The sequence below is a fragment of the Cavia porcellus genome, unplaced genomic scaffold (genome assembly GCF_034190915.1).
Source record: "Cavia porcellus strain 051 isolate PalLab524CR breed Dunkin Hartley unplaced genomic scaffold, mCavPor4.1 scaffold_3, whole genome shotgun sequence".
In the NCBI taxonomy this organism is placed as follows: Eukaryota; Metazoa; Chordata; class Mammalia; order Rodentia; family Caviidae; genus Cavia; species Cavia porcellus.
In genome coordinates this window covers 93,950,604-93,966,145 of record NW_026947486.1, presented here as the reverse complement: position 1 = coordinate 93,966,145, position 15,542 = coordinate 93,950,604, and the positions used below count along the sequence as shown (strand labels likewise).

Here is a 15,542-nt window from a genome sequence, read left to right as displayed (position 1 = left end):
ATCTGAAAATTTCCTTTTGTTTCAAAGTGCATTTCTCTTTCTTCTTTTCCTCCAGTTCAACTGTACTAAAGGATAAATAGGATTCTAATGAGCTGAACAAAATAGCTGCATAAAACATGCCTGCCCTAGCTATGTTAGTGGCAGATTGCTGTGTAAAATCTGGATTTTCTGTTAAATTGGAAGTCCCGATCCTTTAATTGTGCACGCTTCTCAGCTGTATTCTTGTATTGAATTTCTCAAGTCTTATGTCTGCAACTGGTAGTATGTGATATAGCATAAGAGTGTTTGCATAGAAGACACAGTGCTTTTGAGGCAAAAGGCAATTTCTAAATACTTAGTATGTTTTGTTTCTCTTGAGTTTTTTAACTCCTGTATTTGTTAATTGGTTTATAGATTTGGCATATAGTTAAGAGAGAGGAAACTTCAAATAGGAAGCATTCCAGAACACATCTGTTTGGTAAATTATTTTCATTTTATTATTGAACTCAAGTTGATGAACAGTATACATTATTGCTTGTTTATTTTCTGCATATTTAAGTATTGGAAACAGCAAGGCTAAAAATGCTAGCCCTAGACTGTCTATATTGTACCATATCATTGTATCAAGAGTGTTCCTTAAGTATTTCCTTATGCTTAATGAAAAACTTGAAGACTCTGATCAGGTATTTGTGGTTGTTGTTTTAAAGGCTTCATATACAACTATTAGACAGGACTCTTCCAAATGAAATCCCTGAGAAAGTTTCACTTTCTTGCTGAATAGTACAGAAGCTTACTTCGTTCAACCACATGTTTGGATAAGTTTGAATATCATTTACTGTCAAGGACTTCCATCACCATTCTTGCTTTATTACCCTTAAAATATTGTGTTCCTGTGCTTAAGAGCTAAAAGATCATGTTCTGTTTTGATGCGTGGTTTGACAGTTGATTTCACTCCTCATTAATTGGACAGAGTGCAGATGATGTGGAGAAGTGAGTGAGTGACAATATTTCAAGGTTACGTTGAAGAGCATACAGTGAACCTTAGTGCCTGGACCAACAGCTGCTGAATTGAATTGTCTGCAATTAAAGCAACAGCAGGTTTGTGTAGTCTCCATGCAGCCCGTTTATTTGAATTTATAGCTTCTGTTTCTTCTTTGGGTATTGGTTGGTTTGTTTCGCTAAGTATTAGAAAGTTGTGCTTGCTGGATGTTTTCTCTATACTCCAATGCATGCTTAACTCTAGAAGTGCTATCTCTGACTATATTAATATGAGAAGTTGTTGGGGTTTTCCTCATTTGGTTAAAGCCAGAGACTGTCTTGTTTCTCTACTACAAAATTAAATACATGTATTTGCATGGAAGGTATTGCTTTGATCAATAAATAGGGGTTTCTCATGGACTGATGTTAATGGTTTAAATTTCTGAAAAATGCTGGACTTTTTCATGCTACTAGAATTACTTTATCTGGGAAGAATTTCTCTATGGTAATAAAAATGTTTATGTTAAAATAAATGGTGATATTCTGTCTTTGCCATTTTTCAGTTCTGAGGTGACCAAATAAATAAGTTATATCTAAATATATGCCTTTTATGGTTGATTATTTTGTATGTTAATAATGAATATATGTTTAATTCCTTAATGATTTTACTCTGTTGAGCATTACAATTATAATATAGTTCTTGGTTATTGACTCATAGTGGATATTATCTAAAACATTTATATAGTGACTTAACGTATACTTTCTTAGTTTTGTAATAATTCTGCATGACAACAATGGTGATATGATAATTCATTTTATATGTAAGAAAATGGAGACTCAGAGGATAAGTATGTGGCCTGAGATTTCATATCTAAGTGACAGAGCCTGAACTCATAGGTTATATCATCTGTTTCAAAAATCTGTGTGTTTTTCCCTTACAACAGACTGCCTGTCAATTGATGGGTCCAGAGTAAATTAGACTTAGAAGTCAAGAAGACTAAATTCAATCATTTATTTAAAAATGTATTTTTGATAGCACTCTAGAGGTCTTTTTCAAACTAATTTTTAATCCAACCTTTATTTTAATATGTGAATGCTCTCTAGATTAATTTTTCAGGTAAGGAGCACAAGTGTTTTAATTGTATACATTATTATGAATGAAGATAGATGTTTTAAATTTTGGAGAACAATAATGTCTCCTACTAAAGGTTAATGTGGAATATTTTTCTTCATTTTTGTAAGCTAGTTTGTTTTTAATAATCTACTCACTGAACTTCTAAGATTGCTTTCATAAATGTGTGTGTATTTTAAAATATTCTGTCCATGAATGTGAAGTGCTGTTTTTAAAATTAGAATATTTTTTCCGGATCAACAGGAAAATTATATAGCTCCCTCAGTCACACATTTTGAACCTGTCTCTGCCTCTCCCTGACTTTGTATCTTTTTAAGTTCCCAAATGTTTTCTCAATTTTAAATTCACTAGTTTTAAAGAAAACTTTTACTTTCTGTCCCACTGACTGAAGAAGGGAATGCTTATATTTAAAACTGCATTGTCAACAACAAATGAACCCAGATACTTGAATAGCTCAAGTAAAACGTTCTTTAAAACGCTTCCAGGAAACATTTTTAAGGGATTGTTCTTACATTTAAATTTATTCAAGACCATTTCATATGTAGGGGAGATGACCAGATGCTCATGACATAGACAAGTATTCTTTAGTATTTGACAGTATTTAAGAATGTTGTCAAGAAAATGAGCCAGAGATAAAGCAAATATTGTTATAACCTATTCATGAGACTTTTAGGGAGACTGGTATGGGTATATTGCCTTACACACTGTATAACTACAATTTACTTTATTCAAGATGATATCTTTATATATTACTGTATTATGAAGTTATCCATATATATTTTACTTCTGGTATAAGGGAAGGATTATAGAAAGCCCTTTCTTTATTCCTTAAACTTAAGTGAAATTTGACAAATAAAAAATAGAGGAGGGAATTTGGAACAATGGATCAGGATTAAAAGAAGGAGAAATGAGAAAACAAGGCCTGTGATTGGAAACTATACTCAATTTGTCTTCAGGTAGCAAATTTCCTTTCCACTTGGAAGTACTAGCTAACCACTCCTCACTCTGTTCTTTTCTCTGGGAATCAGCATTGCCCATTTAAATGAAAAACAGCTTATTCGGACCTTTAGAGAAAGTGACACTTTCTTACTGGTGAAGGAAAAATCTTAGACATACAAAAGAATCACTTTTCCTGAACTGTTTGAGCCAAAAAGAGAGGGGTAGATTTGTACATTGTGGTTATTCAGGGAAGTGGAGTTCAGTTCACTGAGGAATTTTTCCCTCCAATACAAATGTTTTAGAGGAGTGAAGGGCAGATCTTATGGGTGAGAGTATAAGGGTTAAGTAGATACTATCAAATGGTGTCCTAGAGCCTTATAGTAACTTATTTAAGGGGATCACTAAGAATATTGATAAATTTAAATATTTACATCTTTTAAAAAAATAAGGACTTCATAGACTTAACATGAGTAGTAATCAAGGCATGCTGTCTGTGCAGGGCAGTGCACTGCAAATGCCTTTTGAGCAGCTAAACTGTATTGATTGACATACCATAGATACAGCACTGATGCCTTCAAGGGTTATTGAGCATAGCACAACTAAGTGTGCATTCCATACCCAAATATATACACAATAATAAGAATGTTTTACACTTATTAGATGCTTACTCTGTGCCAGACCATGTTATAAAGACCTTAGGTGTATGGTGTTATCTTCACTTTCATGAGGCAAGTAGTATTATTTCTACTTGAATATTAGAAAAACTGACACAGACTTTATATAACCTGCCTACCATGTTGCGTAATTATTGGGTACAAAAATTAAGATTTGATCACAGAAACTTTGTCCCCAGGGCCTGTCCTCTTAGAAGTTGTTTCTTGCTAGCATGCCACCCAAAGCAGATACCACACTGTCCATGACTTCAAAAGGCCTGCTTATCATACTGTTGAAGATTTTTACATTCTTTATGACCCTCCCCCGGTACTCTTTATTAGTGGTATCATGAAAGATCATTGCATCCCTAGTCTTTTCTAAACACTACCATTTCATGTTCATTCTCCAGATTTTCAGCTTTGTTTTAAAATTATTTTATACGCTATTGAATTTCTCTTGATTCTCAACTTTTTGCAGTAAGAAGTATTGTTAACCAGAGTGTATCCTTCTTCCATGCAGCTCATGACAACTCATAGCACATCTTTCAGCAACTATTCACTCCCTACTCTATTTTATTGATGTTACATTATTCTTCCTATATGCAGGTGTTAGCCTGTCATTCCTCTACATACTTTTTCTAAAAGATTTGGTGTGTTTCCAAACAGGCATTTAGGACCATGCATAGTCTTGGCTCAGCTATTTAGAATGCCATTACACCTTAATTTCTCACTACATAACCCAACCTTACGAACAGTTCTACTTCTGGGTTACCATATACATCTCAGATTTTCAGACTGTTGTGTTTCCCCTCCCTACTTTTCTCCACAATTGAAGTCCCACTCGTACTGTTCTCTACATGTAAACTTAATCTTCCACATATCCAGAAACCCTAGAGACTGTTGATATTTAAGTTTCAGTCCAAATAAGACCTGTCATTGTGTATGTCGTTTTGGTCTGTCTTTTTTCAGTAGACTGAATTTGATTAAAATTAATTAAACATTTTACTGTGCTCATAGCACATAGTCTAGTGCCTTGCACATAGTTAAGGCTCACATACAGTACTAAGTCTTTAGCAGCTGTACCACCAAAGAGGATTTTCACCTCGCCTACTAGCTGCAAGTTCAGAGCTGTTTCAGAGTCAAGAGTTCCAGACACTAAATACTTAGATTGCTTCTGCTTTGCATGGGTAGCCTGGAAATTCTATTGCAAAGATTTATCTCTAGTATAGCTATCTTTACTTTTTTCCTTCTATACGCATCTTTGAGCAGATCTACTAGACCTTGAAACATCTTTCTTTTGCCTCTGTGGAACACTTTGCACTTTAGTAATAAGAGGACTTGCCTGTATATATACTTAGACATAGCAATAAATATGTCAGTATATATAAAGTGATAATTGGAAATTTTTTGCCTTATTTTTGTTGTAGTTTTGTTAGGTAAAAATTTTAATGTTTAAATACACAAAAACAAAAATTATAAATATTAATGAGATACCATGTGATGTTTCAGCATATACATACATTGGCAATGTTCAAATCAGATTGAGCATATCTGTCTCTTGATTATTTATCATTCTTTGTGGTGAACAGTCAAAATTACCTCACGTAGCCATAATGTACTATGTACCTTAGAGTCTTTGTTCCTATTTAACCATAACTTAGTAATCAGTGATCAAGCTCCATGCTTCCATCAGCCTACCTTTTCTCAGTCTTTGCTGATCATTATTTTACTTGTCAACTACTATAAGATCAGCTCTTTTAGATTACACATGTAAGTGAGATCATGTGGTACTTGTCTTTCTGCGATAGCTTCACTTAACATTATGATCTCTAGTTCTATCCATGTTACAAATGACAAGATTTCATTCTCATAGATAAATAACATTCATTGTGTATATGTACCATGTTTTCTCTATCCATTCATTGCTTGATAGAAACAATTTAAATTTTTTAATGTATAATTAGAATGTTTTTCAAAATGTGGTTTAGGAGTTACCCATGATAGCACTATCTAGAACATATATTTTAAAAGCACCTTTCTAAATTTCCATCCTAGACTACAGAATCATTTTCTGAGTCATTAGCATTTAGCATACTTTGCAGATGATTATTCTGCACAACTGTCTTTTAAGAACCACAGAATAAAGTAAAAAATAAAATATTAAATCCTGATCTATATTCTTTGTGCAAATGAATATTAACTGAATTGTGAGGAAAAACTATCGATGATATAGCTTGAATAATTGTTCTAATGCCATAAGTTCTTGTCTGCTCATATGATATCTAACATAGTGTTGCTCAACAGAACTTTTTGCAATGATGAAATATACTGTACTTCAACTGACCAGCACAGTAACCACTAGTCACATGTGGATATTGAGGATGCAATTGTGGTTACTGAAATCGAGGATCTGAATTTCTATTTTGTATAAATTTAATTAAATTGAGTTTTAAGTAGTTGTACGTGGTTATTGGTTATAGTGTTGGGAACACAGCTTGAGAAACTTTGATTGCATAGATGAAGTAATTCTCTTAGAGGTCTAGATGGCTACAGTGATGATGGTATTGATAGGAAGGCAAAAGAAACGTCGTTTCCTTTGACATATAGGGAATTGCATTTCTTTTTATTGACAGTTTAAATTTTAAACATGGCCTAAAGTGAGTTATTCTCAGAAGTGATTTAACAAATTATGATCTCAATTAAATTTAAATGAGAGCTACACTCTGCATGTCTCATCAGTACTATTTTTCTCATCATATTGGTTTGCTGTTAAGAGCTGGCTATTAAGTCTTGATTTCTAAACTACAGATAAGAAACTTTAGTTAATCAGGAGAAAGAGTTCCTAGCTCCCATACTTAAGTCATAAACACATTCATACATTTTAGCTGTCGTAGACCCTTTCACTATTCTCTTTTAGGTCATTTAACCCCTTTCGCCCCTCACTGTTTTTCAGCTCCCATTTCCTCTTTTGATAGAGCTTCCTTCAACCAGTAGTATACTCCTTTCTGGATGATTTCACTATTTAAAATAACATTAAATCTCTGGAAGATTTGAATCAGAAATAGTCTATCACTACAGAAATGAACATAAATCTAGACCTCTGTTTTATTTCTGTGTGGAGTTCATGTATATTAGTTGTTGGTGATTTTAAAAAGAACCCAGTGTTGGAATCTATAGTATTGGGACAAACACATGGGTAGTGTAATGTACTTGAGTATTGCCAACTGTGGAAACTAGTGGTATATAATTATGCCAGCTTGACCTGCCCTCTGTTGCCTAGGTCTCAGTTCTTTGTGCTGTTTTCAATTGCTAAATTTTTAGCACATCCTGAAATTCCCTTCTTTCCCTTCCATCCTTCATTTTTTGGCTCTGCCTTTTGTTTTCAATGGACAGCAGACCATCCCCCCTTTTGTACCATTCAAACTCACTCCTACAATCTATTGTTGTATCCAGCCTCACTGAACAGCCTAGAAGAGTTCAAAATGGGTGTTTTAAATTGCCACTCAGGGCCACCCTGCAGCACTCTGCAAATAGATTCTTTTGTTTTGAGAACTAAAAAGACACTACCACAGCTACAGTTTGGAGAAATGTCTAAAGACAAATCCCCTCTGGATCTAAAGGAAAAATTTAAACCTCTTCCTCTCCCTTCTTCCAGATTTCATTAGCAATTTTGAGTGACATTTTTACTTTATTTAAGAATACAGACATTTATACTTTTGGTGAAAAAGTTTACCCTGATCAAGTCCCTTTATAATTTAAACTAGAATGGAGAAGGGAAATATGTTTAAAGCATACTGTAAGACTATGCTAGGATCATTGCATAAATTATTTAATTGTTAATTAGCACAGTATATTAGTTGTCCTTCTTACCCAAAGCGGTTTATTCTACTAACTTGTTTACATCTCTTTCTCTAACTCCAACAAAGCCTGCATTCTTGTTACTTTTTGCTTATATATATAATTATGCATGAATGCCCCCACACACATGTGCAACAGATAGAAAGGGAGACAGAAGGAAAAGGAAGAGGAAGAAAAAGAAGAGGATCAGGAAGATGAGAGGATGAGAAGGAAGGATGAAAAAAGAAAAGTTATCAGTACTAGGGTGTTCCCTCACAGAAATCCCAGATCAGTCAAATTAGAGGAATGTAAAGAAAATACTCCATGTGTTAACTGTCTGCTGAGCAGGGATTGAAAAGTAGTCAGCACTTCTAACAAGTTGTAAGTAATACATTCTTTACAGTCTTCATATACTATAATCATTGCCACTCTTGGTCCCCTGCCCTAGACTGCTGCTGTTGCTGCCAAACATGGTTAGCATTTTCCCAATCCCTGCCCTTGGGTTTGGAGGTGGGACGGAAACAGCAAAGACCCACAGCCCTTATATACTTGACTGAGTCACAGAAATTTGCCCAGCTTATTCAGTTAAAATTTTATAGTCTGAATTCACCTCAGTTTGTGAGAAGGTATGTGAACAACATGAAGTAACTATGACAATCCATATATAATAAAAATAATAATTTTAAATAAGACCATTTGAGTTTTTTTGATGGCATATTACATTTTATCTTGGTTGTAGATATCAAACAAATCTTCATCAAAAGTAAATTTGATTCATGCTTTTATAAGTCTACGGGTGACAGAGGATAGTAAACTATATTAAGAGTGTGCAATATGATACAGTGTTTTAAAAGCCAGGATGGTTTTGAGTAACTGACATGGATATGGACAAATAACTTCTTAGAGCAAAGTAGTGAGAATCCCTTTTTAATTGGTAATAACACCATACTCGAATTTCCATTCTCTGGAATTGAGGTGCTTGAAATGGAAAAGAGCAATTGAAATGCTTAAAGGATCTGGAGAGAGTGGTTTATGATTGTGGGACACATAGTAAATACAATAAAGACAGTATGAGTAGTTCATAAATATTGGTGCTCATGGCTATTTTGAGTGGCATAAGCAATAACGAGGACAATCTGGCAGAAAAAGGGATAATCACAGGCAGAAATATGACCATTGGAGAAATGACCCTGAGATTCCAGTAGTATGTCTCCCCATCTCAAGTAGTGTTCCCTGAGTGCCCTACCCACCAGCCTTGAGAGGCTCTTAACAAGAAGGGGAAAAATTATCTGGGAAGAAATGGTCTAGAAGAATTGAAGTGAGAAAGACGTAATTGTTTTGTCAAATATTTACAGCTAGGAAGTAGAGGCTGTAGATAACTGATAGAGTACTTGCCTTAGCATGAATAAGGCCTTGGGATTAATCCCCAACAGCAAAAACAAACTCCTCCCCCAACACCCCCCCCCAAATTCTCACAACTCACTAAAGATATCAAAATTGATTCATAGACAGAAATGGTTTCTGGGGTATTATTGTGCAGTATGGTGACTATAGATAATAATTATATGCTGTACATTTCAAAAAGCTAAAAGAAGATTGAAAGTTTTTTCCCTTTATTAATACCTACTAATTTTTACAAGATACTGAGTTTCAATATGTATAACATATTTTGATCTTACGGATTTTGAAAGTTTTCACCACAAAGAAATCTTAAGTGGTTGAGGAGATAAATACCTTTAGCCTGATTTAAATGTTTTGCAGTGTATACATGTATAAAACATTACATGATACCCACATTAACACTACAACTTTTATGTTTTAGTTTATAGGTTAAAGTATGAATAAAAATATTTTCATTTAAAATAAAAATAATCCAAACTCAGTAGCAAACTTTCCAGAACATTTCCTTGGCTGGCTTCATATCAAGGCCAGCTGAAGCACAAGCTGGAGAGAAGAACCTCACTCTAACATGAAATATGATCTATGGCAGTGCCCTTTTTGGACCTTCTCCATAAGGATTTATTACTGGAAGTAACACAAGGCCTACGTTAGAACTTTAGAACACAGTTCCAAGGCATGAACCCTGAGTTTGGGATTTATAGTAGGGCTGTGGTGTGTGAAAAGGACAATGAGTACACTTTCACTGTAGATGTTTTTCCATTTGAGATTTTTTTTTTGTCACAAGCTTTTTTGTGCATGGCTAAGGTATCAGTGAGCCAGGATAAGTCAATCAGCACTACTTAGCCAGCATCTTCTATATATGTCATCTGTACTTGACCAACCCAGTGAGGGAGGTATTTGAAGCTGTTTAGCCATTTCTGATCCTCAGGGCTCTTTTGGTAAATTGCTTCTCCCAAGATACTATATTGCCCCTTGCTGTTATGAAACAGATAATAGATAAGTAGATTTTCTCCTAGAATCTGAGCTTTTCTCTTCAAAATAGAGTAATTCCCAATGTTTTTTTCCAATAGTTTAAAGTGTAAAGTGAATTACAGATGGCTACCATATGAGATTTTAAATCACAATGGACAAATTGCCAAGTGATTTTCCTTTATGATACCAAGATAAAAATTATTGACAGGAAAACATTGCAAAATGGAGTGCCAGTTTCATAGGGCATTTGTGGTCATATGCCAAAATATTTAAGGCTTCAGAAAAATGAGTTAATTGTGGATCATCTTGTAAAAGTCAACAGCCTGCACATTCTTTATTTTTAAAGGATACAGGGTAGAAAGAGAGAAAAGGCAAAATCCCGGAGATTTATATTCATTAATTTAACTATTAGTATTAAGTAAATTGTAGGATGTTCATTCTTCTTAATATTTGTTAAGTGTTACCCTTGAAACCACAAACTGAAAAAGAGAGCAATCCAGTACTAAACCCATTGCTATATGACTGAGGCAGAGACAGCAAATGAATATTAGAAATGGCCTAAACCACAGCGTTGTTTTATTGTTTCTTAGGAAATCACTGGATACTTATAACTCTAGTGGGAATATGCAAGTATTTATTCATTCCTGACTAATAAAGAAATGATTAAGAATGAGGAAAAAAGAGGATTATAGGTGAAAGTTTAGAAAGACTTTGTAATGTATGCATTTTATTACTTTGCAACATTCTATCTTATAATCCTTTGGAATGTGTGCATTTATTGCTTTCTAATATATACATTTTATCTTATAATCTTAAATCTTTTTGGATATTGGATTTTTAATAGCTCTAATTATTGGATATTTGCATAAATGAGGCAAAATCTCTTCCTTTTCAGACTATACCCATTGCTGTTACTCTTTGGCACAGTCCCATCCATATAATCTACAAAATCTACAACATGAATTGAGCTTACTGGAGTTGTGTAGTGTGGTAGCCCTGACTCTCTGTATCCCTTGGGGAAACGATTCCACGCTATAAAATCTTGTCAAAACTTACTTTTTAAAAACATCCCAGTCATATATAGCTGCCTGCCGTGTCTTTTTTTTTTTTTTTTGCTTTCATGGTAGCAGTATTTGCAGTACAACCATCTGCATTTTTGAGATAGAAGTTCCATTACCTGTTTTTTCTTTGTTGCATGTAATTTTATAAGAAAGCGTTGTCTAACTCAAGGTCATAATGATTGTCTTCTAAGAGCTTTAAATGTTGGTTTCTTACATAAAAGTCTGTGATATATTTTAATTAATTGTTGTTTATAATATGAGGTAGGAGTCTAACTTCATTATTCATGTTAATATCTAGTTGTCCCAGTATCATTTGTTGAAAAGATTAATCTTTCTGCGTATCATAAACTTTAAGCTTTTGTGAGAAATTAATTGAAAGTAAATATAAGAGTTTCTTCTTTATTTCATGTATTTTTTATTTTCACTGCTACACCAAAACATAAAATTTGTACATGTAATGTTTCATATATGTATCTGACTATCTATGTATAGTGTAATGTTTAAACCAGGTCAGCCAGGCATGTGATCAAGAGACAGTTGAGAAGCTGAGGCAGAAGTATCACCATGAGTTTGTGGCAGTCCTGGGCTACAAAATGAGTTCAGAACCAGTTTGAACCACATAGCAATACCCTGTCTCAAACAAACAAACAAACAAACAGTCAAGCATATGTATCTCCTCAAATGCTTATTTCTTTTCAGCTAATACAGTAATTTCAAAATCATTTCCTTTAGCTTTCACCAAGGGATACAGAGAGTCAGGGCTACCACACTACACAACTCCAGTAAGCTCAACATAATTGTTACTCATAGTTACCCCATTGTGCAATACTATAGCAATTTTCTTGCCCTTAACTATAACTTTATAGCCATTGATCCTTTCTGAATTACTCCCCTTCCTTATATCCCTGGCCTCTGATAGCCACCATTCTACCCGCTAATTCCATGGTATACAGTTTTTTTATATTCAATAAAAAAGTAAGATCTTGCTATATTTGAATATCTGTGCCTAATTTATTTCACTTAGCATAAAAATCTCCAGTTCCATTCATGTTGCTGCAAATGGTAGAATTTCATTCTTTTTATGTCTGAATAGTATTCCACTGTGTATATATAGCACATTTTTTAAAAATCTGTTAATCAGTTGAAGGGACATTTTAGGTTGTTTCAATTTTTTGGCTATTTTGAATAATTTTGTAGTGAATATAGGGGTGCAGATGTCTGTTAAACGTGCTAATTTCATTTTCTTAGGATATATACCCAGGGGCCAGGGATATAGATCAGTGGTACATCACCTGCACAGTAAGCATGAGGTCCTAAGTTTGATTCCTGGCACGCACCCCCAAAAGAAAAGTGGATATACCAGCAGTTGGATTGCTAAATCATGTGGTAGATGTATTAACATTTGGAGGAATCTCCATACTATTTTCCACAATGGTTATCTATAATTACAATTCCACCAACAGTGTTCAAGGATTCTCTGTTTTCCATATCCTGGCTTGTTAATTTTGGTCATTGGATAGTAGCTTTTCTTACGAAGATGAAGTGATATCTAGTGATTGTGATTTTGACTTTAATTTCCCTGAGTATGCGTACTGTTAAACATTTTTTTCATGTGCCCATTGGTCATTTGAATGTCTTTTGAGAAATGTCAATTTAGATCTATTTCGCATTAAATCAGGGTTTTTTTTTTCATGGTTTTGCTATTGAGATTTTAGAGATGTTCTTATATTCCTTATATCAACCATTTGTCAGATATATACAGTAAAATATTTTTTGCCATTCTCTGGGTTTATTTGATAAGTCTTTTTTGTGTACAGAAGCTTTTTAGTTTGATGTAATTATATTTGTCAGTTTTTACTTTTATATTCTGTGCTTTTTGGTTTTTATCCAACAAAATATTGGTCCTCTCAATGGCCAAAATCATTTTGCCCCTGTTTTGTCCTACTAACTTCATAGTTTTAGGTCTGACATTTAAGTCTTTTATCCATTTTGAGTTGGTCCATCATATCTGAAGATAAACCATAGCCTCATTATCTTGCCTGTGGATACCCAATTTTCCCAATAGCATTTATTGAAAAGATTCTTCTTACTCCAATGCATGTTTTTAGCACCTTTATTGAAAAATCCATTGGCTTTAAATGTTTGAGTTTGCTCCTAGATTCTCTATTCTGCACTATTGTCTCTTTGTATACAATGTCATGCTGATTTGATTACTGTAGCTCTGTTAGTATGTTTTGAAATCAAATAATGTAATACCTCCCACTTTGCTCTTTTCGTTCAAAATGGATTTGGACATGCTTTTCTGTTGTTTTGTTCTGGAAATTTCAGAACTTTTCCTAGTTCTATGAAGAAAACTTTGGTAGTTTATAGGGTTGCACTGAATCTGTAATTTGCTTTAGGAAGATAGGACAATTGATGAAGTTGTTTTTTCTAGTCCATGAACAGGGGATGTCTTTCTACTTTTTTGTGTCTGCCTCAGTTTCCTTCATTCGTGCTTTATAATCTTCATTGTATATATTTTCCACTTCTGTAGCCACTGCAGATGAGATTGTTTTATTGATTTCTATTTCAGTTAATTTGTGTTTGTCATATAGTAACACTACCTATTTGTACTTACTGATTTTGTATCTTGGAACTTTACTGAATTCCTTTACTAGTTCTAAATATTTTGCTAGAATATATATCAATATATATATATATATATATATATATATATATATATATATATATATATGATCATGTCATCTACAAAGTAACAATCTGACTTCTTTTGCTATTTGAATGCCCTTTATTTCTTTGTCTTGTCCAGTCGCTCTGGCTAGGACTTTCTGCAGTACGTTGACTAGAAATAGTAAAAGTAGAAATCCTGGTTTTCGTACAGATCTTAGAGATTTACAATTTTTAAGCTTTTCCCCATTTGGTGTAATAGAACTATTGGCTTATTTTGAAATGAACTTTCTTATATTGAGATACATTCGTTGTATGTCTAATTTGTTCAGTGTCTTTGTCATAAAGGGGTTGGTTTTTATCCAACAAAATATTGGTCCTCTCAATGGCCAAAATCATTTTGCCCCTGTTTTGTCCTACTAACTTCATAGTTTTAGGTCTTACATTTAAGGCTTTTATCCATTTTGAGTTGGTCCATCATATCTGAAGATAAACCATAGCCTCATTATCTTTCCTGTGGATACCCAATTTGTATCTTGGAATCATAAATTTTATTGATTGATTTCTGCACACCAGCTGGAAACACCACATTTTTTGTCCTTTATTTTCTGTGTATAGTGTCGTGTTTATTGACAAGTATATGTTGAAACATCCTTGCATTTATAGAATGAATTTCACTTGATCATAGTGAGTAATCGTTTTATGTGCTGGTAGATTTGTTTTTTTTAGTATTTTGCTGTGGACATTTACATCTGTGTTCATCAAGAATATTTGTCTATAATTTTCTCTTAATATTGCATCTTTATCTTGCTTTTGTTTATAGTAATACTCGCCTCAAAGAATGCATTTAGAAGAGTCCCCTACTGTTCTATTTTTTGGAGTAACTTAAGGAAAATTGATAGTAGTTCCTTAACTATTTGGAGGAATTCAATGATGAAGTCATCTGATTTAGGGCATTTATTTGGTGAAAGTATTTTAATTACTAATTCCATCTCATTACATGTGATTTGTCCAATTCTGCTTGATTCAGTCATGATAAGGTATGTGTGTGTGTGTATATATATATATATATATATATATATATATATATATATATTTATCTGTTCTAGATTATTAAATTTATTGGCCTATAATTGTTTTTATTAATCTCTAACTATAATTTGTACTTTTGTGGTATCAGTTATAAAATTTCCACTTTCATCTCTTTTTATTTGAGTCTTCTCTCTTGTTTCCTTTGGGATTTCTTTGTTTTATCTTTTGGGAGAACCAGATTATTCCAGTTATCTTTTGTGTTTTTACTCTTAATTTCATTTATTTCTTCTCTGCTCTTTAATATTTCTTCTCTTATTCTAATTTTTTACTTAGTTTGTTATTTTTCCAGTTCCTTGAGATGTAGCAAAGGTTTTTTATTTGAGATCTTTCTGCATTTTTCACTTTGGACATTGATTGCTATAAACTTTCCTCTTAGTAATGTTTTCATTGTATCCCATAGATTTTTGATATATTGTATGTCTAATTTTGCTTGTTTCAGGAATTTAAAAGTATTTCTGATCTATTAGTCATTCAAATATAAATTACTTAACTTCTATATATTTTATAATTTCCAATTTTTTGTCATTAATTTCTAGCTTTATGATCAGAAAGCATACTCAATATAATTTAAATTTTTTAAACTTTATTGAGACTTATTTTGTGGGCTATCATATGATCTGTCCTCAAGAGTGTCATATACTCTGATGAGAAAAATGTATATTTAGCAGCTATTGGTTGAAATATTCTGTATATGTGTTTTAGGGCCATTTGTTCTAGGATTCAATTCAACTCTGAAGTTTCTTTATTATTTTTCTGTAAGGATGGTCTGTCCATTGCTGAAATTGGGATATTAGTGTCCCCAACTATTATTATATTGGAGTCTCTCTGCTT

At 33.3% G+C, this 15,542-nt stretch overlaps 1 protein-coding gene across 5 annotated transcripts in view; it reads left to right on the top strand.

Moving 5' to 3' along the window:
• Nucleotides 1–15,542, top strand: part of Enox2 (ecto-NOX disulfide-thiol exchanger 2) — a 290,611-nt gene that overhangs the window by 14,324 nt on the left and 260,745 nt on the right. Inside the window, exon 1 of one of the 5 annotated variants that reach the window (XM_063246422.1) lies at nt 936–1,077. The exons of the other annotated variants lie outside the window; for them this stretch is intronic. The gene's annotated coding sequence lies outside the window, so the exon portion shown is untranslated. Of the gene's footprint in view, nt 1–935; nt 1,078–15,542 lie in introns of those variants that run through there. 5 annotated transcript variants of the gene reach the window in all.